The sequence below is a fragment of the Leptonychotes weddellii genome, chromosome 1 (assembly GCF_054177405.1).
Source record: "Leptonychotes weddellii isolate Sample4059 chromosome 1, ASM5417740v2, whole genome shotgun sequence".
Lineage (NCBI taxonomy): Eukaryota > Metazoa > Chordata > Mammalia > Carnivora > Phocidae > Leptonychotes > Leptonychotes weddellii.
The window spans coordinates 185,171,958-185,177,572 of record NC_138369.1 but is presented as its reverse complement, the minus strand read 5'-3'; positions in this window follow the sequence as shown (position 1 = coordinate 185,177,572).

Genomic DNA, 5,615 nt, shown 5'->3' with positions numbered 1-5,615 from the left:
TGTGGTCCCCTCCTGTGGCTCAACCTGCAGTTTTTTCCTTCTAAAAATTACTTGGAACTTTATTTTAAAGATGCAGGGCTATTCAGGGTTTCTATTTCTTTCTAAGATTAATTCGTGTTTTTCAAAAAATTTGTTTATTTCATCTAAGTTGTTGATTCTTTTGATGTGAAGTTGTTAATAATATGCTCTGATTAGTCCTTTTAATATTGGTAGTGATGCCACCTCCTTTATTCCTGATGTTGGTCATATTTTTTCTCCTGTTTTGCCTGGAGAAAGGTTTGTCAATTTTATGGATTTTTTTCTCCCTCAAGGAAGCATCTTTTGCTTTTACTGATATTTTCCTCTATTTTTTCCTGATTCTATTTTTATTCTAACCTTTATTTCCTTTCTTTTGCTCACTTTGGGTTTTGTTTACTTTTTCTAGTTTCTCACCATGGATGCTGAGGTCCTTAATTTGAGATCTTTCTTCTTTTCTATATAGGTGTTGAGGGCTATTAATTTCCCTTTATTTTTATTTATCTTTTTTTGAAAGGGGGAGGGAAAGAGAGACTCTCAAGCAGACTCCATGTTGAGCAAGGAGCCCTATGTGGGGCTTGATTTCATGATCCTAAGATCATGACCTGAGCTAAAATAAGAAATCAGATGCTTCGCCGACTGAGCCACCCCGGGCCCCTATTAATTTCCCTTTAAGTACAGCTGCTGGTGACATCACATAAACCTTCATATGTTGACTTTTCAATTTTAATCAGTTTAAAATACTTTCTAATTTGCTTATTGATAACTTCTTTGACTTGTATTTAGAAGTATTTTAAAAAACATTTTAAGAAAATATTTTTAAGTAATCTCCACACCCACGTGGGGCTCAACTCACAATCCCTGAGATCAAAAGTTGCATGCTTGGGGCGCCTGGGTGGCTCAGTGGGTTAAGCATCTGCCTTCGGCGCAGGTCATGATCTCAGGGTCCTGGGACCGAGCCCCGCGTTGGGCTCCCTGCTCAGTGGGGAGTCTGCTTCTCCCTCTGCCCCTCTGCGCCTTAGCCTCTCTCCTGCTCATGCGTGCTCTCTTTCTGTCTTTCCCAAATAAATAAATCTTAAAAAAAAAGAAAAAAGAAAAAAAGGTAGCATGCTCTACTGGTTGAGCCAGCCAGGTGCCCAGGAAGTGTATTTTTAAAAAATTTCCAACTATTTGGAGGTTTTCCAGATAATCTTGCTGTTATTGATTTCTAACTTAATTCCATTGTAATTGGAGAACATACTGTGTAAGACCTGAATTCTTAAAGAGTTTTAAAAGCGGGGAGAGAAATATTAAAACATGTTTTTGTGCAATGGTAATACTCTCAAAGGGAGGTATAAATTGGTGATGGAGAGAAAGGGAATAATTCAAGAACAAAATGTGTGGGAGGCAGGCACAGTTGGGATCTAGGGCTCAGATGGGGGCTTGTCATTGGAAGCAGGCACTTCTTGTAACAGGAGGAAAGCAGAGTGTGTGGGTCTAGCTAGCTCATTCTTGAAGGCATTATTTTCTCTTTGAAGAATGAGCTGTTTGAGGTCATTAGCAAGAGGTTTCAGTCTGGGAGATTTGAGGAAATAATAGCCATCTTGTGGAGTGTGAAGGTGAATGTATTAGGGAACTGGGCAGCATTAACTAGTGGAGCTGGGGCCCCATTTGTGATCTGTGGTCATAAATGTCAAGACAGCATGATCAGCTTCCTGCAATTGCCCCACCCCCCCAACCCCCACCATGTCTAGCTGCTAGTGTAGGCTGGGAATGGTGGTGAAGTTGAGGGTTGGTGTTTTGCCAGGCACACACAAAAGCGTGAAGGGTGTTTGCAAGGAAAGGATTATAGTGTAGGGCTATGGCCTCAAAGGATAGAGGAAGGGACATGTTCCCTCATTTATAATGAGGGAAAAACAGTAGGGTTGATGGAAGGGGAGGTCTCTGAAGGCAGGACACCTCTGGAGGAAACCAGGTCCTGGGACGTCACTGTGGGATGCTTTGAGATGGAGGTCTCAGAGGCTGTGTGGATGAACCATGTAAAGGGGGCAGGCAGGGAAATCTTGTTGGGGTGACGGAGGTCAAGGGACTGGGAAGCCAAGATCCTGGATGGCTTCTGACCTCATCAGAGACGAGGACAGGCGTGGAGAGGAAGAAGATATTGAGCCATGGGCCTCAAGGCGTGTGCCCTTCTGCTGCTGCTGTCCTGAAATTCTTGGTTTTTTAAATAAGGGTCCCTCATCTTCATTTGGCACTGGGCCCTGCAAATTATGTAGCAGGTCCTTGTCACCCCCATGAATGAAGGGGTATGTGGTGAGATTGGCTTGAAGGAACTGTGTCACTCATAACACTGGGGCCCAAGTTTTTCATGTTAGAATCTCCTGGGGATCTTCAGGAAAAAAAAAACCCCAAAACACAAATACAGATGCCTGGCTCCATCCTCAGACATTGTGATTTCATTGGTCTGGGGTGTGCCCTAAGCACTGGGACTCCTAAAGGCTCTCCTGGTGATTCCGGTGTCCAGCAAAGGTTGGTAGCCATTGGGTTAGAGTAGCAAGGTGGGTTGATTGGTTAAAATCGGCATGATCTTCGAAAGAGTTGGTGATTTCAAAAGAGAAAAGCTGAGAAAAGGTTTGGCACAGGTTATTGTGGTAGACAGAATAAGCAATGCTCCCAGGGGTTCCTGTCCTAATCCCCAGAACCTGGGAATGTTGCTTTACATGGCAAAGGGGACTTTGCAGATGTGATTCAGTCGAGGATCTTGTGATGGGGTGATTACCTCGGAGTATCTTGGTGGGCCCAGTGCAATCTCAAAGATCCTTAATTACATTTTATTTTATAATTATGATTTAGTAATCTCTACACCCAATGTGGGGCTTGAACTCACGACCCTGAGATCAAGAGTCCCATGTACTACTGACTGAGCTAGCCAGGCGTCCCCCGCCCCCCGCCCCCCGCAGGGTCCTTATTAAAGGGAAGCAGGAAGCTCAGAGGCAGAGAAGGAGATGAGAGACAAAACAGAGGGGAGAGAGAGAAATTGGAAGATGCTGTACTGCTGACTCTGAAGACCACAGAAGGGGACAGGAACCCAGGAATGTGGGCAGCCTTCAGAAGCCGGAAAAACCAAGCAAATCCTCCCCCCTTCCCTCCCCCCCCACCTCCAGAAAGAATGCAGCTCTGTTGACATCTTGACTTTAGGACTTACAACCTTTACAACTGTAAGATGATGAACTTGTGTTGTTGTAAGCCACTGAGTTTGTGCTCACTGGCAGCCACTGGTTTTCTTCGAGGATTCCTGCCTCACCTCCAGGACGTCAGGGAGACACCCTTCGCTTGGTCCCAGCACAGCATCATACAAAGGATTGGCATCATGAACACATTTTTAAAGAAAAGGACTCATTTGGGGGGAAAAAAAAGCTTTGATACATTTCCTGAGGATTGAGGAAGAATGAATGAAAGGGAGCAAGATGCTTGACATCATCTGTCTCATGGAAAACTTGACTCGGTTGGTGGGTTGATGTCAACTAAAAGCAGAAGTGCAGGGCAAACTCCTGATCCAAGTTGCCACCATTTGAATAGCAGTGGATACCTATTCCGAAGAGTTAGAGGTTCTGGTGTGGTTTTTTTTTGTTTGTTTTTTGTTTTTTGTTTTTTTTACAGCTGTGATTCTTCTTCGACTGCCTTTGCACTCCCTCACTGAGGGTATCCCTTCGTGTTCCTAAATCATGAGGGTAAGAACCAAAGTATTCACCAGCAACATGCTGTGTCCGTGGTTCTTCTCCAAAAGGCACATTTTCACCTCGGGGACTGGGTGTCCATGGCATTCATTCACTCATCTGCATCCCTCTGGGGAATGTTTGAGCATCAGTTAGGTTCCAAGTGTATTTAGGAACGAACAGACGGGGGAAAGCTCCCTGCCCCCATGGAGCAGCTCTTAGCTTTCCTGCTTACTGGACTCAGTTTGGTCATTTGTAAAATGGGAATGATTACAGTGCTCAGTTCTTAGGACTGGCATATGGGTTAAATGAGTTAATATTATAAAGGTGCTTCGAGTCGTACTTGCAAATGGGAACCCTTTAGACATGTTTGCTGGTATATTCTCCAGCAAGGGGAGGCAGTCAGTCCTCTAAAACCAACACACCCGTGCGCTTACAGCCCCATATTGAGGTCCTCCTGGAAACAGGGGCGGCACTAGGCATTGTTAGACCTGCTGACACTGCTTTGCTGGAGACAGATAGCAACGTAGGCAGAGGTCAGAGGTCAGAGACAGGAGAACCGGCCTCCAGCCTCGCCTTCAAGGAAGTACTGTTGACTCCCTCAGCTTCTCAGAACACTAGGAAGCTCAAGGCGGCCCGGGCAAGAAAGGGGCCCATTGTCTTTCTGGAAGCAAGATTAAGGTCAGATTCCTGAGTCAAATGAAGAAGTCAACACAGTTTGGTAACTGCTCTCCTCCTCCTCTTCTTCTCTATCCCCATTTCTTCAGCCCCTGCCCTTCCCAGGAGTGGACGGTGAAGTGGTTCAGAGGCAGAACCGTGGACCTTTGGGTGCCAGGCAGGCGGTGGGGGTGGGGAGGCAAATCCTGGCAGCGCTGCCTGCCTCCGGTGCCCCCCACCATCCTGTCCTCTGTGCTGTGCACCTACCTGCGGACATGGGCTCATCCCAGGCCCTGGCAAGGCTTGACCAGGCAGGCAGGAGGCAGGACAAGCAGGTGTGGGATGCTCTTCTTCTTCTTCTTTTTTTATCATATATATTTTTACTGTTGTAAGGAACACATAACCTAAAACATCGCGCCTTAACCATTTGTAAGTGTACAGTAAAGCAGCGTTAACCATGTGCATATTGTGGAGCAGGTTTTCATCTTCCGTAACTGAAACTTTGTGCCCCTTGAACAACAACACCCTGTTCCCTCCTGCCCCCCAGCCCCTTAACCACATTCTACTTTCTGTTTCTGCACGTTTGACCACTTTAGGGACCTCATATAAGTGGCATCAGGCAGTATTTGTCTTTTTACGATTGGCTTATTTCATTTGGTATAATGTCCTCAAGGTTCATCTGCTGTGTAGTGTGTGACAGGGTTCCCGTCTTTTTTAAGACTGTATAATATTCCATTGTATGTATACATCACATTTTTAAAAGATTTTATTTATTTTTGCACGCACGTGTGAGAGGGAGCACGTGCGTGAGTGGGGGGAGGGGCAGAGGGAGAAGCAGACTCCCCGCCGAGCAGGGAGCCCGATGCGGGACTCGATCCCAGGACCCCGGGATCATGACCTGAGCTGAAGGCAGACGCTTCACTGACTGAGCCACCCAGGTGCCCTGCGCCGCATTTTCTTTACCCGTCAGTGGACACGTAAGTTGCTTCTACCTCTTGGCTGTTGTGAATAATGCTGCAGTGAACATGGGGGGTGCACATTCGACTGCCTTCTTGAAGGCCTGCAGGTGGTCACACTGCATGTTGATGCCTCCAGGACTAAAAGTAGGTCTTCAAACTTCCAGTTGAATTTTCTCTCAACGACATTATCGTCTTGACCAGGACCAGGTTAGTGCTACCAGCAGGCCCATTCAGGTCTTATTTCTATTAAACTACCCAAGAGTCAAAGTATCCTATCTTTTTTCCAGCT